The 24,032-nt window shown below is 41.2% G+C and overlaps 1 protein-coding gene across 1 annotated transcript in view; it reads right to left on the bottom strand.

Moving 5' to 3' along the window:
* The window catches only part of LOC117604669 (zinc finger protein rotund-like), a 126,945-nt gene that overhangs the window by 58,189 nt on the left and 44,724 nt on the right, over positions 1 to 24,032 (bottom strand). The gene's annotated exons all lie outside the window — the stretch shown is intronic.

Raw genomic sequence — 24,032 nt, 5'->3', positions numbered from 1 at the left:
GACTCGAGGATGTTTTTATTGAAACAAAATCTCCACCATGGTATTTTCTTGATCCCCCTTTCGCTTCGCAATCCGAAGATATTCGAAGCTGTTTAACAAGAAAGGGATGAACTTATCCGACTATCTTTTTCTTTATTTTTATAAGATATCCTAAAGGGAAGCAATTCTCCTAACTTTTAATATAAAAATGTCTCTGTATTTAAATTGTATTTTCTTCCTGTTCAGAAAACTAAAATTTCTTTTATTTTATATTATTTATAGAAGGCTAATTTAGTCATGGAATTAGGGATAAGAAATTCTTCCATGGAAAAAATTCTGAGTATTTCCAAGCATCGCCGGAAGTCAGCACTATGATCTATTTCTATTTTAAAATCGGAAACCAAAAGAGACAGCAAGGTGGAGGATCTCGCGCAGGGGAGGGAATCGTTCCCGAGCAGGAAGAGAGCGGATCATCCCTTAAATCTACTTGGTCTGCTGGCAGATGGTATCAAGATCGGTCGCGTGACGCGCTTAAAATTGGATCCCCTAATGAGAAGAACGAATAATTGAAGAGCTTCGATCCTGGGATGATGCTTGCCGACCGTCCTAATGTCATCCTTTGACATTTCTATGACATTTTCCTGCAAGGGTTATCGTCTGTAACCTTCCCTTTTTTAACGGGGATTAATTTTAATACGTCGATAGACAGAAAAAATATTTTATTTCGATACCTTCGTGTCGATCAGCGTAATAAATTTATGAAAAATAAAATTATTATGTGCCTCGAATTTTCACTGACCTTTTTAAGGCAATTTAAATTTTTCAATAGGGTCTCAAAGTCATCCCATTCAAACTTCATCCCACGCGAAATTTCTCGACCGAGAACGCCGTTTAAGACGAAGACATTCAATTAACCCTCTCCATCTCCTTCATCGAAACACCTACACCCGACGTGTACCCTTGGTGGACACGAAAGAGCCCTTCAAAAATACAACTCGATAATTTTCATCGAGCCGGAAACTCGACGGGGTGGTTCGAGCCGATCCGGCCCTTACGTCCAAGCGAAACGGGCTGGAACAGGGGAATGGAGGATGGAAATAGGCGAAAAGGAGGGAAAAAATGGAAATACGTGCTCCACGATCCCTGGATTGGTAATCCAACCTACCACGAGCAGCTCGAAGGGAAGATAAAGAAGGTAAAAAAAGGAAAAAGTAAAAAAAAAAAAAAAATAAAAAAAATACATTTTAGCTCGCATCCAGGCGCTGCAGCCAACCCCCCTCGCGACTACCCTTCGTTCTCATCCCTCTCTCTGTTCCGTACACGTTGGTAGTAGGTGGTCGGGCCGATAGTCGAGAGAACGTCCCGATAGCAAAAGAACGCCGACGCCCGGCGTCGGAGGGTGGCCGGGGAAAAAAATCACAAGGATAGAGGAAGGGTGAGTGAGAAGAGGCAGGGTGATGGCGTTGGCGGTGGTGGTGGTGGTTGGTGAACAGAGACGGAATACGATCGAAGAAGAGCAAGAAAGGGGTACGAAAAAGAAGAGAAAAGAGACAGAGAAGGAGGGCGCTCCGGGCGTACTGGGCTACGGGGGTGCAGCAGGGGGTGAAACGACCGTCCGAGGGGAGGTGGGAGGGGAAAAAAGATGTAAAAAAAATCGAGGAGCCGAGGAAACGGGAGGAAAAAATCGGCCAGTCTCCGGGAAGGAGAAACGTGGATGGGGAACGAGGGGTGGAAAGATAGAAACGGGGGGTGGTAGCGAGGATCGAATCAGCGGAAACTTCTCAAAGTATAGTACAGTGTATACGAAGACGCGTATCGAGGAAAATAGCTAATCCAAATTTTCATCCTGTTTTACCCTTAACGTTGGAACATTTTGGAAAATTACCCTTACGATTCGTAACAGGCTGATTATTATGGTAGTCATTAGTGATTGAAACTTCGAATTTTGCATAAAACTTTCTCTTGTATATTCTCTTAATTACTCGAATATAATAAATTTTCAGCGTTGATCTCTAGTAACACCCAAGGCATTCAAAATCTGACTGACGTAAAACATCAGATTGAAAATGAATCAATAAATTCACCCAATTTTTTCCGCAATATTTAGACCTTCATGAGACAATAGAAGATCGCCTAATTTTCAAATAAATACATCAACGCGCGTTAAAGTTTCATCCCCACAGTCCGAGTACGAAGAAACATTTTTAATAACCTTTTAATTATTTCAAGTCGAAATTTCGACGTCGAATCGAACAATTCGAAACGAAGAGTAATCTCACGCGTCCGCGGTGTCCGGCCGGAGATACTCGAGGGGGCGAAGAAGACACAGAGGGGGGTTGGCGAAGGGAGGGGTGGTGGAAGAGTCGCAAAAAGAAGAGACGGTTGCAGGGGTGGACGAAGAAAAGAGGAAGACGAACGCGACGAGAACGGGACGAAGACAGAGAGAAAGGCTAGGAAAGTGGGTGGTCGTGAGAGAAAGGGAGGAAAAAAAACACGTAGAGGGTGAAAAGAGAAAGAAAGAAAGAAAGAGCCCACACCGTGCACATGCGTGACCGTCCGTTCGCGTACGAGGCGGCGTGTATTGATCAGCCAAAGAGCGCCACGACGCCGGGCGTCCTTTCTGCGAGCCTTGCTTTTTTCGGCACGACGGCCGATGCTGGAGGAGCTAGATGCTGCCGGACGAAAGGGGAGGGGGTGAGATTCGTCGTGGAACGCGTCGCGTATACCGGCGAGAAGGGGGTTGCTAGAACGAGTCGCGACCTAACCCAACCGGATACCCCTTGTGACGTCACCCTACCTTTTCTTTATCTACCATTATTTGCCACCCTCTTTCTTGCTCGCCCACCCCTTCTGTTTTACTTCCAACACCGCGATCCTTCTATTCCACGCTTTTTATCACCCTCAAGAGAGATTAACCGAACTTCAGACTTTCTTCGAGTTGAATTTTCTTGGGAATGGTAATTCGATGAGGGATGTTGGGTTAACGCAAAGACATCTTCCACTGTTTTCAAAGTTTCAAGGTAAATACAACGACGGAAAAATGACCGACAAGGGTGGATACAAAGTTAATATCTTGAATGCCACGATAGAAACTACCCTTTGAAGCAAGAAAAAACAATGAAATATCCAATGAAAATTTTCGACAGTACGAACGGTAATTGTTTAACGAAATTATAACAATCGTCGGTGGTGGGAACGATTTAAAACAGCCGACGGGAGAGAAGGAAGAAAATCTTACTTAGGAGGGAATATTTTCCCTGCTAAATACCGGAAATTACGTTCCATGGAGAACAAGCTATTTCCTTTAATTTTCTCCACCCCGCGCTTTTCTTTCCCCGTTTGGTGATTTTTATTGTTTCACCGTGAAACCAAAGAGAAGTGGACCGTGAGAGCGGACGAAAAAGAGAAAACTTTTAAAGTTTCTTCGCGAGAGCTGCTTCGCAGATTTAATTTCGTTAAAGACTCGCCAAGAGAAAGAATATGATACCCCCTTCTACCTTTCTTCCATTTTCCACTATCTTTTTATTTATTTATTTATTTATTTATTTATTTATTCATTCGTTTCCTTCTTTTTCCTTCACCGCTACAACGTTCCCTTCGTAAACGCCAAGTAAACGCTTAATCCTTGCGTTTCTACTCGCTGCTCGGATTAAATGGAAACAGTTTAATCTACGATACTTAATTGTTCGCCGTGCACCATGCAAACTGCTGCTTTAATTCGCAAACAACTGAAGACCATTTGTCTTTTTTCGAGAGATGCTTTTAGTTACACGTTCGACCGCCTGTTCAACAGAATTATTTATTACAAGATAAGTATCCGGGTTTTTATTCGAATTTTTCTTATCCACCCACGTCCGCGTCACGATTCAACCGTGCATCGATCGGAAGCGATGCCTCGAATCGCCGAAGTAGGCTACGTCGTTCGATTCCTGTCAATCTTTCACGGTTAACGCCGCCATATCTAACCCTTTCCATCCCTTCGCTCGAGTACGCTATCAGACTGTCGGAAAGATTTCCATAACGCTATCTTCTGGTCAATAATCATGAAACATCGCTTATTATCTTCAACCCATTTCAGTCGTCCTTCGTAACAAAAAATGATACTCTTGAAATAACACCAGAGATTACATTAACAAAGTATTCGCGAGTAAAGATTGCTGTGGCTGGTAAAGTGTTACCTTGCCAGCTGATGGGTCGATTTTAATGTTTGGAGAGGTCTACTTAATTCTTAATACCCCTGAAGGGCCTCCTCTCCTAGTCGACTTGTTTAGAGAGGAAGCAAAAGCGAATAAAACGATTCGGGATGATAAATTCCACCGATAGTGCGTTTAGGTAAATAATTTGGATTTTTATAGAAATATTTCTCGGCGCCGGGGTAAATGTAGGGCATTCGAAAACTGACCCCAAAAACCTGATCGTCTCTGTGGCCGTCGTTTTAACGAGCCAACCCTAATGACACAAGTCAGTGACGACGATCCGGTGGGTCTCGACGGACCATCGATTCCAAGAACCGACTGAGATTGAACAGGGTGAACACTGGGTATCGCGTCGGGTTTCCCTGACAAAACTGAAACTGCGATCGAGGCAACGTCTTCGACATATTCGAGGGAGCTGATAAATTGCCGCCAGCTGGCAAAACTCTGCCTCTTCAAGGGTTACGTTTAGGAAACACGTGGCTAAGAAGAACGAACGGGTAAGGGACCTGTTTCTAAACACCTTTCAACTCGCCTTATCGATTTCAGAAAGCTCGTTTAACTCTTAATTACCATCGTTCCAAGGCATGGAAATTAAACGAACATTTATCTAACCCGGACTTATCTAAATTTCAATTTCATTATTTCATTAATGTTTAAGAATCAATCTTGCGGCAACGTAGCATTCATCTCGGGCTGAATTTAAGTACGAGGTTTCATCCCCTTCCACCGGGGTAGTTAAGAGGAGAAGATTGATAGAACGGCGGCGTGCTTGCCAAAAGAATGAATCAAACAAATGGCACACGAGGAATAATAGAAACTATGAATAATCGAGACAGTAAATAATCGAACGACTCCTTTCAGGGAATAAACCATGGTAGGAGACGTCGAAACGTCATCGAAATGTTCTATCTCCATCTATCTGATCCGCTTCGACAAAAAATAAAGATATCCGAGCACAGAGTTTTCTTTGTAAAATTCAGAGGCATAAAGCTTTAATCTCTCCATTAACAGCATAATAAAACTATCAATCAATAATATCGGGTTCTTTTTCACTACAGCACATATTAATCTTAATATTTCAATCATTAATTGATGATGAAGGAAAAAAATGTTCATACAGAAATATTGTTCATAAAACTAGTTTCTAATGCTCCAAAAGGCAAAATGTAATTATGAATGAAGATGTATTTAAAAAAAAAAAAAAATATTGTCATCGGAATTTTCCCGTCGAAAATCCACTCGACAGCAAAGGAAGCACGGGTTCAATGGATTATCTCGTTTCGAAGACCTTAACACTCCTCCCATTTCGTTTCCAGCTATCTAAGAACACACATGTGTTCCCACAGGGTGTCAGGGCCGTATCGCTTTCGTGGCTTTTTTTTATCCCCCTCGGCTAGGCCTAGAAACTGGACGAAAGAGCGACGAGAAGAGGGAGAATGAGCGAAGGGTGACGTACGGGACACATGTGGTCTGTGTCACGTTAACCTACCCCTCTCAGCCCGCGTTACACTCGAAACACGAAGGGCAACCAACAGGGTGGGGGACAGCCAGTGATAAAATTCAACAGTTGGCCCCGAATTGGCGGTTCTTCTCCCTTGTCGCTTCGGTTTCTCTCGTTCTCGGCTGCTGTTGGCCCAATAACCAAGCGGTTGGAATTTACGTGACTTCTGACCCCTCACCACTTTTCCCTCTTTTTATATTTCTCCTTTAAACACTCTGGTCAGCGAACCGATCGTCTAACGAAAAGTAATCTTTCTCGATATAATCATTGGAATGGTGTCTGCCAGGTTCGACAAACTAGGTTTGCTGACCCAGATGACGAAAGAAGAAAGAGACTGCAACAGAAGGGGTGGAGATCTGACCCAGACGAGTTTTTCCATCAGTTTCCCGGGGATTTCCTATTTTTCCTGGTCGTAACGTCGGGCGGCGGTGGGTCGAATCTGCAGACAATTCGCAGTAAAATTTTTACAGCCAAGCGAACCCCCTCTGCGACAGGGGTTGCCGTACAGGCTGGAAGGGGTGGCCGAGACGCGCGGAATGGCCGCGGTCTGCTCGCGGAAACCCATAAACCTATACGTCTGCCCTGCAATCTCCTCTAGCTTCGCTGTTTCGCCAGGCTGGGAAATATTTTACGTCGCCCCGACGTTTATCTCCGATCAGAACTTTATCTTTATTTCCGCGTTGGGATTGATTCGAGGCCGGGTTATTAGAGTCTGAACGCGAGCCTTTACGATCGTCTCGTCTGTCTGGAACTTGCTCCACTTCTTTCAACCCTCTTCTTGCCCTTTAAAAAGCAAAAGTTTTTTTCCCTTCGCTCGGAGAAGCTTACGCTTTTTACAGCTGCTTTTTGCGTTTGCTTTTGAAAACGAGGTTAAAGCGATTGTTCTTCACTGATTTCTTATTGTTAGTGAAACTTAATTAACCCATTGGAAGAATAGCTCTGCATGGTCAGCTGTTCGAGAGTTGGTTCGGTTAATGATAGGAAATTTTCGTGATTCATTTGAAATATAGTATGATCGAATAAAAACATTTAATGATAATATAATTAAGCCATCAGAGAGGAAAATTATTTTAATGAGCGTAACTCTAATATCGCGTTACATGGTCCATTGAAAAAACTGTTCCAGTTCGTTTATGAAAAATGATACCAAGTACGATTTACTATTTTTTCTTTTCTTTTTTCACAGAAACAGAATGCTTCAGTGACAAGAGAAAAATTCAATTATTCAAAACATATAAGCCTGTAATGTGATACAAAAATGTTCAACTGTCGATGGAGAAAACAGAAGAAATTTCCCACTAAAATGTACTCGAATTTCGTATTATACATTTCCAAAGTATTCAGCCTGACTGTGTTCCCGTAAATCAGTTCACAGTTCATTAGGAAGTCCCTGGCTGGCCACTAGAAAAACTCTCGAACCCTCTTGGAACTAAAAAAAGAGGCCTGAATTCTCATTCACTCGTATAAATATCCTTCAAGAATAATAAACAACGATAAAGAAAATGGGAGGTGATGTGGTTGAACACCTGTTTCGAGCGAAGAAACATTCAAACCGAACGAGACTGATTATTTCAGATAAATAGTTATCGATATGTTACCTATATAAGGAGAAAAGGAAAATGATGAAGAAATGATTGATATTTCATCTGGTTCTCAACGAAACGGAGAAGCACCGTATACCAAAAACATCCTGGAAAAGTCGAAGGAGGGAAGCGGTTCGCAAACAAAACGTTCATTTATATCACTTCCAAGTGGCAGCCGAGGCTGTATAAAAATGCCGAATGGAAGGAGAGCGGTGTCTCAAAGGAAACGACACATGGTTCCACTCGTCCGTCGGCTTCTTTCCAGCACGGCCATTAAATCGGCTCGTACCGAGCGGCAGACAGTAACGACACACCCTGTGCGTCCTATACATTATTTAATACCACCGATATGAAGTACCCAGCGCCGAATTAAGAACAGTTCCATGTGGATCAAAAAAATATTGAATGAATTTTTTCTTACCATTGCCCTTTTTCATATGAAATAAATTTCAACATTTTGAATCAAGTTTATCAACCAAGAGGCGCCTGAAATTTTAATCCCCTCCTGGAAGTACCATAAGATAAAATGATACTGTCAGCTGGTATTCAAGGTAAAAGTTATTCAGAGATGAAAATACGAGATAAAAATAAAAATGAAAATTAGATAACTACTTGTCCAGTAATAACACTCTGGTCTCGAATGGATTGAACCACGAGTTAACTGAGCATTGTCCACGTGTGTAATTCTATCATTCACGCGTGCGATTGCTCTCCCACGCGTTCCACGACTGGTGTACATGATGAAGTAAATACACCCACGCAGAGAAGGAGGGATATCCTCGTGGAGAGTGTGTCACCGCCACGTGTTGCGAACCGTGCCAGGCCAAGTGAGAAACACTGGCCAGCGGGATCGCGACTCGGATGAATGGATCGAAACGAGTTATCCGGATGGAGGGTTGAATGATCTCGTCGATGGGGACGAAACCGGGGTGTAATTGAATCGTTGGATTCTGTTATCATTCATAGCTGCGCGTACCATATGAAATTTATGATTTATGGTAAAGAAATAATCGTATCGTGATACTAGATTGTTGCACAATAAATGGTCTGGCGTGATTTCATGACATAAAAGTATTACGAAATGACGCTTATGACGTATCGATTTAAAGCTTAAATTCTGACGAAAATAATCATGTAAACGCATTGTTGATATTCTTGGTACAAATTGATTGATTCATTATTAACAGTGTAAATTAAAATAATATGCAATACGAAAATGAATGAAAATTCGGGCTCTCTCCATGGTCCGCCATGGTCCTTAATATAAAAATTGCTTTAAGTTATTTTATATTAAAAATAGTAACTAACTTTTAGCTTTAAATTGATGTAGAATAAGTGGTATTTTGTAATACTTTTATGTCATAAAATCGTGCCAGACTATCTACACTTAGGAATCACCCATGTAATAACTTAATAATTACAGAAAGCCTTAATTCTACTTAATTCGTGCTTTCACTTCTACCCTATTTTACTCTGAATAAAACCCAAGAAAGATACAGTTCTCCCGTTTAATTCAACTTTTGTTTGTGATATATACCATGGGTGTAAATCGAATTACAATTTACAGCCGCCCACGCACACGCGAAAGTAAAATGAAATTCAACAACCGGATAAAAAATGAAAGAACGAGCGCAAGAAAGCGGTGAAAGGGAAACAAGCTAAAGAAAAAAGAGAAAAAAAAAAAAATGAAACAAGCGGTAAAACGTGAAGGAAAAATTTTCAAGACCCAAAAGCGCGGGAGAGCAACTTTAAAAACGTAATTCGCGCAATTAGAAAAACAGCCCGTCGATTTTCGCGTGGAAGCAACCGTTATTTTATTCGCCATTCATCTCCGCGCACGTTCGTCGCAAGGATCTTAGATTTACGATCAGAATCGTGGGTAAAACGTAGTAATTACGAGGCTGTTCAAAGGGAATCCGTGGCTCGTTTAAATTTTTCGAGCGCACCGGATGAAAATCCGCGCGTCGAGTGCGCGGAAAAATTGCTAAGGGTGTAATTTTCGTTTACATCGAGCGTACACACAAACGCGCGCGTGGGTGCGGTGGAAAAAAATATTGCAAAGAAAAAAGAAAGAGAGAGAGAGGGAGAAGAAAAAGGGAGAAGGAAAATGAAAAACGTTGGAGAAAAAGTGAGACAGGAGGTTTGCAATTAACGTTAAAAGCTCCATGGACACTTGAAAACTCTCCTTCTCTCTCTCATATATCATGCAACTTGTGGGCACACTCTGTTTGACGGTTTTGAAAAAAAGGCCCACGTGACTACTCCCTTTAGGTCCAACTTTCCGTTTGACCGAGTTTTCCGGCTTGTATAATCTCAAGGGCGAAACTTCTCGAGTTTCGTTTCCCTGTGTACCCGTCAGCGCAGCCCTTTCAGGCCCTATTTTTCAACCGAGCCTCGTTACAGCGAACATCGTCGAGCAACGAGCGCGGCTGTTTCGTAATTAATTTAGAGAGATTATTAAAATCGTTGGCCGACACCGGGGAAAACCGTCGCCCAGAGAAAGGGAGAGAGGGATGGAGAGAAAAAAAAAAAATATACTTGTCTTCAGTCATGAGCATCGCTTCTAATTACTCTTTTTCAAAATATCTACCTTCAACGCTGCGCTCTGACCGCTCGGTTTTATATTAATGGAGCTCATGGTGGTTGGACGGTGATGGCTAAGTAATTAGTTTCGGAAAATCGGTCAGTTAATGAGGAAAATTCGCCATTTCATGGGGAAAGTACAATGTTTGTTTCGATACTATTTAAAATGTGTTAAAAAGGTAATATTGCCTGTCGAAACGGAAAATAAATCAAAATTCATTGTTTAATGTTAAACATTTCGGCCGGGAATGAAATTTCGCGTGTTGATAATCGGAGAATTTTCGTAAAAGGGCTGTTTTCGGTTCGTACAACGATATACCATACACCCATTCCTACGCTGTAATCAAACATATATTTTTTTAATATCCTGTCGAAAATCAAACGGGAACATAACAAAAACTTCTTTCCAATATTTACTTTGCTTGCAGTTACGGCAGAATAATATTTACAACACCGTCGTTCTACAAATCTGATATTATTTTTCATCTTGCCCGCCCTTTGTTCAACATAATATTTATGTATTGTTAATAAAAATGGGTTATTACAAAATCACATGGCTTGATTTGATTAAAAAAAATTGGTAGCTTTAATGGACGCAAAACTTTAATTGAAAATTACAATTTTCATCCGATTGTAGGTCAGTTTGTTTCACGCGACGATAAATAAATTGTCGAATCAATTTAAAACGTTTTATCAAACCAGTTGCGTAGACGATACCGGAGAAATTATGATCCTCTTTAACAAAGCCATAACCATCCCTCAGACGGCGCATCTCGAACCTTGAAAACTAGGGCAAAAGGTTGCTTTCAACCCCAACGCCAACAGTGGAGGGTCGTAACGTCGTAGGGGTGCTCGACCCTTCAAGGAATTCTACTTCGAGGCTGCGCTGTCTCTATCGGAAAATGGATTATACAGGGAAAGTACCTTAATTCCTTTCTTTTTTTACCGCAAATCCGTATAGGTAGCCGTTAAAACAAATTCGTTCGACACCCTTATGAATTACCCAGCAAGTACACGAGTTGCGCACCGCTCAAATTTTCCATGGATTTGCGAGATGAAAACAAAAGAAAAACTGTAATTTTTTAATGGCATGAAATTCGCGAAAAATCGAAATTTCGATTCAAATGAAAATTGGAAATTAAAAATAAACGATCGTATTCCAATTAGTGAATTTTTTGATTAGGTAATAAAAGGAGGATTTCTAAAAAAAAAGAAACTCATGGTGAATGAATCGTCCGCGGTTCCTTAACCTGCGCACCATTGACCTTCGAAAGTGGGCTAAAGGGTTCCCTTTCCCTACCGCACTTTGCGGAAAGGGTCGTAACATCGAAGGGGTGTTCGACCCTTCGAGCAGTTTCTCCCCAGACATCTCGGGATATTTCCATCGGATTACAATTTAAAGGGAATCTCCACAAAAATTCCGGTACACCGTGTCGATCTTCAAGAATTTCTCTTTCTGATCACTTTCAAACAAGTTCACAAAACTTTCCACTATTACTTTCACGAAACTGATAGAATTTTCATTGATTTTTCAAAGTGCAATTCTACCGAGTTTCCATCGCATTTTAATTAAAATTTAACGATATATATTTGCTCGAATGTATTTTGAATTTTACGTAGGTAGAAATGTAACAGTTGAATAAACGTAACCAGTCAAAGGGAATAATTGGCTTCAATCTCTTAGGTGAAATTATTGTAAAACACTCCAGGGGGTAATTAACGAATAACGTGTTAAATACAAGTGCACTCGAGGCCCTTGACTCAGCGTGATAAATTCTGAGAAAAAACCAAAATATTATTTGTAAAATATTTCTCAGTTAACCTACTTCACTAATGTACTTTCGCGACACTTCCATAAAGAAGAAAATAAAATTTTGCAATTAAACGACGTTTAAGAATCGTTTCAAAACATGAAGTTGTTACTGAATTAATTTGGTAATTAAGAAAACGCAGAGTTTCGCTGCTTCTGCTCTGACTTTTCATTCCCAGGGAAGTTTACAGAATATAGGGTAAAGGGTTGAATAGTTGTAGACATTGTAAAGGGTGACCAACCCTTCAAGAATTTCATTTCAATGCATCTTTCTCGATTTCTTTCCAAGCGTGTTTCCATTGAAGACGATATCAGGAACGGCTGCACGATCGATCGAGCACGTCTCTCCTTCCTTCTACTTATTTTTTCCTCTTTCGAAAATGGGAATTTCATTTCACCCCCGAGCACTCGAGCGTGCACGTTTCTTTCCTTACATAGAACGATGACGGAATTTCGCGTGATTTTTATTTTCTCTTCAACTTTTAACAGCCTCACTTTTAACCAAGAATATTTAAAAAATACTTTTCTATTTTACTTCGATTTCTCTCACCCTCACGAGGGTCAACACCCCACAGAAATCCAATGAAGCGGTGAAGCAACCCTTGTCTCGAAACCCTTTGGCCTACTTTTTCCAAGGTCCACGAGCGCTCGGCTTAAGGAATCCACCGTTTCCAGACACCGCTAGAGGGACGAAAAGCTCCTCTTTCCATCCCTGTTAGGGGGTGAGTAGGTCAAACTTTACGATCCTACCGTCTAGACGTCGTTGCGCCCCGTGCACGGCAGTAAAACCGTTTTAAAGGGTTGTTTTACCAGCGTACTCAGCGCGAGACCTGTTCGAAAGGGGGTGGTTCTGCGAGCCCCGTTCTACCTCCCCCTACGACGCCTCCTTTATTTCCTGCCTGGTAGATCCTCTGCATCGAGAGGGGCCGATGCACGACAGGAGACGGGACAGAAACGGCTGGCGGAGACGTAAAACGAGGAATCGTCTGCGAGAATCTCATCCACCCCCGTCGCGTCATCCCCCGGAACGTGATCGGAGATATACGACTACCTGGAACGCTTTCTAACCATCGAATTACCGGAGAATTATTGTTATCGTTGACGGTTGTTGCGTTTATCATTTTTGAAGAATATTAAAGTCACAGAAGCACTTGAAATTTCCAAGACCGTATCTCTCCGTAATTCACACGATCGACAAGAAAGCGAGATATCGTAAGAGGACACTTCCTGAGTCAGGAAGGAACACTTGGCACCGGCAACAGACGCATCCCCAGAAACACCGCCGTCCGACAGAATATTCTAAGTCGAAAAATGATAATTTAAAAAAATTATTTGCGACGTTCCGAATGATTCAGATCGAGCATGGTAAAAATTTGATATTTTAATCCTTTCAGCAGACCTTTCATTCAAAAGCTAAAGAGTCAAACAAACACGAACATCCTCCCCACCCTCGGTCAAAGTCAAAATGGAGGAAAGCAAAGAGAAGACAGAAGGGGAGATGAAGCACAGAGGGTCAGTTGTTTCATGAAATACTCCCAAAGAGCTGGCCCTTCGAGAGGGCCCTCGAGAATCCGCTGACTTTCGAGTGCGACACGTCGATTCGAGACTTCTAATGCTCGCGATGACGTCTTTGCGATACGGGGCCATCGACGTTTTCAAGTAGCCCTCTCCTCGTCCTTCCACGAAAGACCCCTCGAACCTTGAAACCCTCTCCGCGTATAATGGCTCGTTATGTTGCATGTAAATACGATGTTTCTCGAGTGTAAATTGCACCGCGAAACGATCTTCAGATCGTGAAGGGTTGGAAAAAAAGTGTCAAGATAAAACAGGTCCTTTTTCTTTTTAAGTGGAAGAAAAAAAAATTGATGAAATATTCTTTGAAATTATTTAGAAATGACTGGCTGGCTCTTGAAATATTGACAATTCAATGAATTCGATGAAAAGAAAAGGTCTGCGAACCGATTGAATCCTTTAATCCACCTCTTTTCTCTCGTCTGCTTCTCTTTGAACCCATGATAAATCTCTCGACATAGATGTCAGAATATTTGGAGCACTTAACCGACCCGAGAAGCGAGAGATCAACGAAGATTAATACGTCCATCGTCACGTTGCAACTCGACGTTCCATGATCGCTCATTTTCATCGAAAGAAATCAAGGCTCGCGACCCCGATCGATCTGTTTAAGAAAAAAAGGCATCTGCTGCAAATCATCGAGTTTGCTATTTGCATGTGAAAAAAAAAGGAACCTCGTAGAGCGATGATCGATCGAGGATCATCGAATCGATATTAGAGGGCTGGAGGTTGTTCACGAGGAGCCAGCTGGATCCAAAGTTTCTACCTGCATCGTGGACGAACTACCCTTGTTAAAGGGTTAATAATGAAGGTTTGAAGGATTATCGAAAAAGATTACAAATTTTCGAAGCAAAGCTGCTGAAAATGACAAAAATTCGTTTGATTTTCTTATGCTTCCATTATTCTGGAAAACATACCCCCGAACGTGATGAAACTTATGTTTTTTCCTTTTCTTATCACGAACCATGTAATTTCTGTCGCTGTTATTTTATTATTATCTCCCTGTTTCCTTTTCCAACGGATTTGGCACGGAATATCCTCGTCTTGAAAAATTATTTTATTAAAGAAAAATAATCCCCACCTTCGAGCTGCAAAATAAGACGACCCTTAACTCGAGCTACAAATTATAAATTATCCCTCTTCAAGATATAAAGAGAAATGGGTGACAGAGTGCATTTAATAATCCCAAAACTTGCATCGGTCAGTTTTTGTAAATATATATATGTATATAAAAAAGAATGCCTCGCCATTGCACAACGTTCCTTCAAAGCGCAGCCCTGGGTTCTCCGGCTGCACGCCGCTTCCTTTTTCTCACTTTTCTCTTCCGCCCTCGCCCTCTACCACCCTCCTCTCACGAGCAGCGCTGCTCCTTTTTCCGGGTCGAATATCGATCCTGATATTTCTCCATCCTTTTTTTTCAACGTCCGTACGAGCGTCATTTCCAGGAGTTCTTTCTTTCTTTCGTTCTTTCTGTTCGCCACCCCCATAGCCAACCCGACTACCCTCTAGCTCGTACCACTCTCGTGCCACCACCGAAAGAAGTTATATTTCTCGATCTAGCGTGCTGGCTCTGCTCATCGGTCACCGATGAAGCAAGAAGAGAAAAAAGAAGAAAATGCGACGAATTTTCTTGCAATTTCACAACGTACTCTCTTTTCTTTCCTTCACTCTTGTGGCACCTTGTTTTTATTCACTTTACTTTCTACCCTTTCCTGCTTAATTCTCTCGTTATCCTTTAATTAGGGAATTTTTCGACGATTTTTCAGCGATGGGTGGTTTAACTCTTTATGATATTCAATTAAATTTAATAATATCGCGTGGAAAACGTATTTAAATTTTATGGGTTGATTTAATGTTAATAAAAAATTACTTAACACTTGAACAGCGGAGCCTGGGTCAACCGTGACCCAGACTTATAAAAAATATACCAGGATATTAATTTAAAGTTAAATGTATGATTTTTAAACGAAAGAGTTGAATATATTGGAACTTGTTTAGATTAAAAATGGGTCTCTCTTCATGGTCCGCCGTTAATGAAGGGAAGACTTGTTACAGCGATACGATTGGTCAATTTTTGTTCTCTTTACTGGTATAGGTTGAAAGGAAGCGACAACCGATGCTGGGTCAGGACGATTTAAAACGTACTCCAATATTTCCTCAACATATTGAAAATCTTGCTTTTTATCAGCAGCGAGTGTCGTTTCTCAAAGCCGCATCCCTCTGTTTCTTCCTTTTTACACCTTCGTTCCTTTTTTTCTCTCCGAGAAGCAGAAAGAAGGAAGAGGAAAGGAGGGAGGGGTTCAATATCGATCCTAGTGGCCAGTTTTTCTTTTTTTTTCTTCTGTCTCTCTTTCTATTCTACAACCATCTCTTCCCTTACCCTTCCCCCAGTTTTTTCCCTATTTCCGCGAGTGCCGCCCTTTTCCTCCCTTTTTCCTGTTTTCATCAAACCACCGGCTAGATAGAGGTTCGCCTCGAGCCTCGAATAATTTTATAAAAATATATCTGCGCTGTTCCGACTGACCAACACCACGAACATACACGATCCAAGCAGGTGATCCTTCCCTTTTCCCGTTACCAGGATCCTTCCGTCCAACGAAACACGCGATCGTCTTGTTACCAAATCCACTTCAACCACCTTCAACTTCTTCTTCTGTATTTCCTTTTTGTTTTTTAATTTATTTTGCACACCGTTTTGGACGCTGCTTGGACGCTGGGGCGAGGGAGGTAAAAGCTAGGGTGAATTTGGCCCACCCCAGAATGCAGACTCCAACGCTCATGAAAATTTGTCATTTTAACCGATTAAGTATCAGTGACCTCGGCGCAAATTAACAAAATTCTAAGTAGCTTTAATATTAAATTAATTTTGTAAGGTACCAAGTGGAAATTTGGACACGGTTCACCCTCAAATATGAATCAACTCGATTTCAAAAATTTGTCACTGTTTAAAATCTTGTGTTAATAAGTTAAACATTATGAAGATTACCAGTGACCGGCAGAAATTAATTTTGTGAGACACCAAGTAGAAATTTGATATCCTAAATAATAATTTTCGTTACGCCAATGTTCTTGGATCAATTATGCAAACGTTTTACCACCCATCTTCTTTCGTTCTTTCTCTCTTCTCTTCGGGTTTAATCCACAAAGTCCGGCAACCGGTAACTATGACCCCTCGAGGTTCATTCTGCCGCTAAATTGCAGCTTCCTTCTTTTTTCTTCTGACGCTCTTTTTTCGAGATATCGATCTTCGTCAGTCGTTCCTCGCGATCTTCTCTTTTTTTTTTTTCGTTACCCCTATCCTGTTGATCGCTTCATGCACGTTTTGTTCTTCCAGTTCGTGGTTGGGATAACGTTATTTTTCTGGCGCATCCATGCTTCGCGGGGTTTGCAAGAATAATTGTGAATAAAATGTTAATTTACTGCTGGTTTCGAGATGAATTTTGAGAACAAATTGATTGGTTTTTGTAAAATTTTCTTAATCGTAAATGTAACATTTACTTTCACCCATCAATTTTCATTAAATTAATCCTATTTTTTGTTTAGGCTAAGTATAGATGCTATTTACAGATTTTTCTGATACCACAGCAATTAAGGTGATTAAAGTTAGATAAGTGATACTTGATGATTCGTTTATTTTAAAAGTTTCACGCTTTGCATTTAAAAACCAAGTGGAAAACTAAGTGATACGCTTAATTGAATAATGGGGTACATGGATTTCTTTTTAAAAAATCGACGTCAGGCCATTCCAATTTTCCACTTTTGTAATTTAGTGAAGCCAAAAATAAAGCATTCAGTTTCAGTTCGAGAAGTTTCTAATTTAATACCAATTTATTTAAATTATTTAATTTTATTTAAAATATATTTCCTTGGCTCTAGAAATCTTAATCCGAACCTGACCAAATCTTTGCTTAATAAATCTTGAAATGATCATCTTTCCAATTTTTCACCCCATAAATCTTCCAAATTTAATACAGAATCTCCCTATGAAATTAAACACGGTATTTAATCAATAATAAGAGGCTCTCAACGGAACAGCTGTGTTTCGATGCAGCTTTAGAAGGCTCTTCTCTCCGACCACTTTCTCGAATATTTAATTACCGGTAAATAACCGGAGGATATCTTGCCCTCCGTTTACCGCCCCTTTTGTACACCGTTCCCGATCTTCAATATCGCGCGACAGATGGAAGAAACTGTCCTCCTTTTCTCTCTTCCTCTCGAGATCCATCAAATATCAGAAAGATGGCTGCAACATTGGTAGGTAAGGTTCTTTAAAGGCCAGTCCGTCTCTCTGCTTCAGTTTCCTTCCATTTCCCGTCTTGCCCCCCTCGCTGCCGGGGGTCAAATATCGATTCTGATATTTCCACCGGGGTTCATTCTTTTTTCGTTTCTTTCCTTACTTTTTCCACCACCCATTTCTCCGCTTTTCTTTTTTCTTCTTTATTAGAATGAAAAAAGAAAAGAAAAGAATAATTCAATTTTGGAGAAAGTGTTGATAGTATTCCTCTTGCAATCTGAATGTTTTTATTGAAAATGAAATTGCTTTGAACATTTTGTAATTAATTACAAATTTTTATTCTTCACAATATAAATTGCTTTTTAATTAACGAGAAACTGATGAACCTTTTTTCTTTCTTTATTAGGAAATACCTGTTTTTAATTGTTATTTATTGTCTCTCAATTTCACTTAACTCGACGATTATTAATTTCCTGTTTTTGTTTAATTGTTCAGGTTGCTGTAAGGGTTCAGCATTCTTTTCTCCGAGGTAATTATTTGTTCTCTAATTACCTGAAACCTGTTAGTACCTCTCTTCATTGACTTTCTTAGCTGCTGTTAATTATCTAAATAGAAGTGACTTTTATCTGTTCTTCATCCATCAAATTATCGAATAAAATACAAAATATTCCAAATTCTTTTCCAATGTTTTCACAGGTATTGTCGAAAGAGAATCTCTTAAATGTTTTAAAAGTTCAAGGGAAAATTTCTCGGGAAAATTGAAAAAAGATCTTCATTAATTCCTCCCGAGTATTTCATTAAACTGTCTCGCATTTCTTCGCCAACTTCCTGCAAACTTTTTCACCGAATTCCTTCGCGTTCCCAGTTTCTTCCAAACTTCTCGAACCACGACAAATTTCATCGTGTCCCTCCAAAATTTCCACAGACAATATATATTTTTTTACAACGAACAAAAAAATCTTTAAAATCATTCCTTGAACCTGCGAGCATTCGGCTGGTTCGAAAAACGATTCTCTTTGCAATTTTCTCTTACTTTCGTCCTACTTTCTTTCTTACTTTCTTGAACTCTATTCTGGAACGTTGAATCCAATATTTACAATTTTCTATCCTCCTTCTGTTCCATGGGCAGAAATTTGAAGGAAGAAAAGAGAGAAACCCGTGGTACGTACATACACGCGTTCGGTACCGTCGATTCGATCGTCTCGCAACAGAAAGAAAAGGAAAAAAGGGTACACTGAAAATCCCTTTTACTAGTCGAACTTTAAGGATTTTCCTTGCGTCGAACTTGTCGAAAGTACTGGCTGGAACTTTCGTAAATCTCAATTGTGACGCGGGAAAGTAGTTGGAAGTTTAATCGCCTAACTTTTCACGGCCTTTTTTCCCCCTCGAATTTTTCCGCTACTTTGCCGACTAATCGCATCGCTGTTGTTATATAAATTTTCAAATAAAACGTTGCAATTTTTTATCCTTCGAGTATTAATTTTATCCTAGACGTTAATTTATTTCGAAGGAACACGTTTATCTTTTTTCACCCAGTTTTATTTGGTACCAGTGGAATGCAGGTTCGAGTCACAGATTGAACAGATTCTGTTTTTTCTATCCACGGTCTGAAGGGGTCTCTACGTTAAAGAAAAAAAGAATGTGGGAGACACCGGCCCCCTCGATTGATTCAATGAAACGCCACGGCGTCTGCTACTCGTCATTAAAAAACACGTGGCCGTCTAAAACACTGAACCTACTGTTTCTCCGCGACACGCATTTCTACGCGCCACTTTAACGAGCTGACAACACGGAATGCATTAATTAGAATCTCTCCTCCGTCTTCTTGGTCACGGCTGCTCGACAACGCGGGCAAATTGCTTTGGTACATCAGGAAATGCTCGATTTAGAAATTAACTTTGCTACAGAAAAAAATTATATTATTTTGTTTTTCAATTTTCAACGACACCCATTGAAAAATTTTTCAAAAATTCAATTCTCCTCTAAAAGAAACCTACTAAACCCCTAGAATCAATTTCCATCGCTCCAGAAGAATTTTCGTCTCCCATAACCCTGTCCGGGACACCGAAGGATCGCACCTCCAGCGTAGAGAATTCCTCGCGACACCGTAACCCGTCCCGTAAACCGGCTAATTATGATCGATGGCGAGAGAGGGCCACGGAGCCTCTCGAAAAGATTCGTCCGAGTCACGTTCGACGAGATCGTCCTCAGCACGGTTCCCATATCACCGATGCAGAAATTCAAATTCCTCGTCATTAATAAAAATTAAAGAGACATCACGGTAGAGGACCGGCTGCTTGCGGCCCGCCTCAGGGCCAGTGAACCTTTATCTTACCTGGGCCACAATAGCGTGAGACTATGGGCCCTTTGTACTCCACTTTCGCTATCATCTGCATACGCACCCCTTACAGTCACCCCTCGCGGGCAGGGAATCTCTTTTTTTTCTCCACCTCGAGATGGGACACGTAATCTCCGGAAGAGCCACGTCTCCTCTATCTCCTTCTCATGGGTGCTAATTTTTTTTTTTTTTTTTTTCGCTACTAACGGCGCTTCTTTGACATTCTTGGTCACGTCTTCAGGGTTAACGGTTGTTGAACAATGTTACAGCTACTTTTCTTAGTGCAAATTGATGCATCGAATACATACGGTGACCTTCGACTTTTCGTGACTGATCGTGAATGGGAATTTTCTTTTCTATTGGTATCGATTGGTTATTTAAGGGTGCTGGAGATTGTACATTCTTATCGATAGTGTTTTAGGATGAAAGTGGATGATTTAGAGTTTCGTATGTTAGGAGAATAATTTTAGGAAATTAAATGAAATTGAAATTGGGGCTCTCTCCATGGTCCGCCAACCGAGGTTTAATGGTGAATCATTTTAACAATGATCTCACCCCAATCGAACTCGACGAACTATCATTTTTCGAAGCAGGAAATTTCACACTTTTCAATTTCTCTATTAGAACCCCTCCAGGGAAACAACCCCCCACGAACATAAGGCCAAGCAGAGACAATGAAGCCCCTTTCTTGGTGACAGTGTCACAACATTTGGGCCCCGGACAGAGTTATGGCCCTTTTCCACCCTGTTCTCGTCCTTCAATCCTTTCGTCGACGTTCTGTTCGTCGAGGTGGAACGATTTCCCGCCGATTTCCTTCAGTTTCTTTTTCCTTCAGAGATGAGAAACGGCGCAGGTTGCGTTTCCACTTCGACGAGCCAGGAATCGTTTTCGACGATCGATTATTCACAAACTACTCGCATTTTGTCTTTCATTCTTTCAATACACCGGCTTGAAATTGCATCCAAGATTTTTCTCAGAATTATTTAAAGAATTTTTGATTATAGAACCAATCGAATCACAGTATGTAAAGCGATTCTAATTGTAGATTCGTACATTTAAAAAAGAGGAATCATATTGTAGTAAGGGTTGCAATTTCAGTCTTCCACCCTTCTGATTTTATTAAACAATCACCCGTTAAAAAGAACAATAAAAATTCCCTCTGCAGAACCAGTCAACGAAAATTAACAACGCAGACTAGTCACAGAGAACTATTAAAAAACATGTATGAAATTGAAACAACCGTTGAATTCACCCTTGAACAAGAAATTGGAGACGGAAAAAAAAGTGGCAGAAAAAATTGATGGTCACCCCTTTTACGATCACTGGTCCCGCGATACGTTACGTGAAAATTCATTAGCCGATCCAGATCGAGGAACAGAAGAAAGAACCACCCTTCTCGCTTACCCCTGTAACGTCCGTAACAATGACACGGTTTTCACCCTTATGAATCGCGTCGTTTTTTCTCATTTTTTTTTTTTTCCACCAATCTCACGTCGAGCAGAGACAAAAATGCCGTTGCACGATTTGCATCCCCGTTTCGACGAAAAAAAAGGCATCCCAAGGAAGAAGAAAAAAAAAATAGTGGAAAAAGAGAATGGCAGACACGTGGAAGGGGTGATCGAAGAAACGAGAGACAGTGAGACGGAGGGAAGGGGTGGTAGGGGTTGGAAATTGGCAGCAGGGGTATGCAACAGCCATTATTTTAATTTTCGTGCCAGGCTACGCGGCACGGAAGGGATGGAATCGAAGGCAAAGGGGTGCAAGAGAGAGCGTTCCTTTGCATAATCTTCATGGGGGTAGTCTCTTGCAGGAATCTCACGCGGTACGGGGATTCCAGTTAGTCGCTTCGGGCTGGTGTTTTCCAAGGTGTTTTGCATCTTCACCTTCGCTATCCTCTCTCCCTTCGAAATTACCCTAAAGAGCTGCTCTAAGCGTTTTAAGGGATTAAGGTCGGGCAGGCGTAAAAAGAAGAAGCATCGAAAAAGGGTTGACCACCCGCTGGGCAAAACCGGCGACAGATTACAACATCCGAAAACGTGTTTACAGGGGTACAACAGCCGGTTCTTACTTTTCAACCCCCCCTTGTTGGAGGTCGAAGATGTTCGACAGAACGGCCTTGAACTACTTTTCAGAAACGAGAGCTTCTTCTTTCAGAAAGAATTAAAAGTCTCCGACAAACTCACTTTCTTTTAAAAGAAACGACAACCTTCGTTCAACACCCCTACTCTATGGATTAAAATTTATTCTTATTATCGCTAGGACACCCTATCTCCGTGAAACGAAAGAAATATCTTCGAAAGAGAGCAGAAACCCCGTCAATTAAATTTCATCTTCCAACGTCGTCTATCATCCCCGAAATACTGGCAAGGGTTGAAAGCTCGTAGCCCGTATGCAGATTGCCCGATTGTCTTCGCATCCTCTTCCTTTTTCTCTTGCTCTCCATCAACCCCCCACCCGTATCCACCGAAGTGAGCCAGTGCCGTGAGAATCTCGGCAGCATTTGCATACCGCGGATTATTTAAATCGTCCCCTCATTGTCCTGGCTCCTTGTTTTTTCCTAGAGACCTCTCTAAGAGTCCCATGGCGTGGGTCCTGCGGGCACCATGGGTTAGACAAGAAAAAAAAAAAAAAAAAGAACCGGCTGATCCTCGTTCAGGGCCCACAGAAACGTCTTCCGTGTTGCACAGGTCCCAGACTCACCCTTGGGGCACCCTCCGAGCGGTCATTCGTATTCCTACCACCTTGCTATACTCGTTCGTTTGTAAGTTCTTTGTTTCGAGGGGTTCGCTTCTGATTGCTGCGATTGTTGCACAGGGTGCACGATTGCAACCCCTTCTAGCAGTTTCTTCTAAATTTCATACCACTCGTGTTTTATTGAAGATTATAAGAAATATAAGAAAAGAGTGAAAAAAATGAGAGCTAGGCTCTTTTTCTCTTGAAAAGAGGCACGATGTACCGTTGCGTGGTCGAAAAGAAAGTACACCCTTAAGAGATCGCTTGTGCGCATTCAAATCAACCCCCACCTTGTCTCTCTTTCCAATTGGTGTCTCTGCCTTCGTGAACATTTTTTTTCGCGCTTCCGTTTGTTTTTTTTTTTCAACTCTGGGCGGGGCGAGGAGTATGCAAAACGATCTTCAACCCTTTCCAGCATCCCTCCACCAGTCCTCTGTCTTCTTATTTTTTGCATCGGGGTCTATCTCATTGTCTTCTCTCGCGTCCTTTTTTTTCTCTTCCCTGTTCTACCGCTTCTAATCCAACCTTGTCGAAATTATGCAGGATTTTGTGATAGAAGGGCGCGGTAAATAAAATTAAAACAGGGGTAACCCGTTCCCCGGTGGAACGAGAAAAAAAAAGAGAGATCCTTTTTTTTCGCGAGTTTTCGAGTCTCGCGTGATCCAACGGTGTCTTCCGGGTGATTTTAATGCTCGCCGTTTCGTTTTTTTTTTTTTTATAGTCCTTCTTCCGTTAAAGAAACGTTCGTTTGGTTGTAGGACCCTTTTTTTATTCTAACCCTTTTTATAACAGCTGAAATTCGATCAACTGATTTTTTGTGACGTACATCGAAAGCTAAATAATTAACACTTTGTTATTTTCATATTTAATTTTTCAAGCTATCATTCTGTTATCTATTTCAGGAAATTAATAATTTAAAATTAAGGGTAGTGAAAGTTTGCCGTCCCTTTTGGCTCACCCTCTATATTCTCAGGCAACGTAGTTGACATCAAATGTATCATTATTTAGTTGAATATTTACAGAAGTATCTGAACAAACCTGAAGAAACGACAGTGCCTCGTTTATATACGACTGAATCTGATCTCCGACCACTCCCAGCGCAACAAACCGAAGGAGATAACGAGTTACCGTAACGTTTCAACCCTGTATCCAGTTTGTCTCGAATGAAGACGTCCGGACGTTGATAATTTACCCACATTTATCGAACGTAAAAGTAGCCAAGGCAAGAAACGAGCCGCCACGGTTATCGTCGTAAAACTTTCGCGACGAGGAGCGGCTTAAACGCCGGTCTCTTTGTCGCCAATTAACTCACCCCCCTTCCTCCACGTTCGTGGAGCACTCGTAATACGTTCCTGTATAAAATTAATCCTCGAATTATTTCATCGCAGCGGGAAACTTGCAACGAGGCTCGTGAAAACTTTGCCTTATGTTCGCGAGAAACATTCGACTCGAATCTTAATTCAACGATATCGACTAAATAAGCTGCAGAAATTACGCTTGGAA

This window comes from Osmia lignaria, chromosome 7 (assembly GCF_051020975.1).
Source record: "Osmia lignaria lignaria isolate PbOS001 chromosome 7, iyOsmLign1, whole genome shotgun sequence".
Taxonomy (NCBI): domain Eukaryota; kingdom Metazoa; phylum Arthropoda; class Insecta; order Hymenoptera; family Megachilidae; genus Osmia; species Osmia lignaria.
The sequence above is the reverse complement of the archived record's forward strand: the minus strand, read 5'-3'. Positions and strand labels throughout refer to the sequence as shown.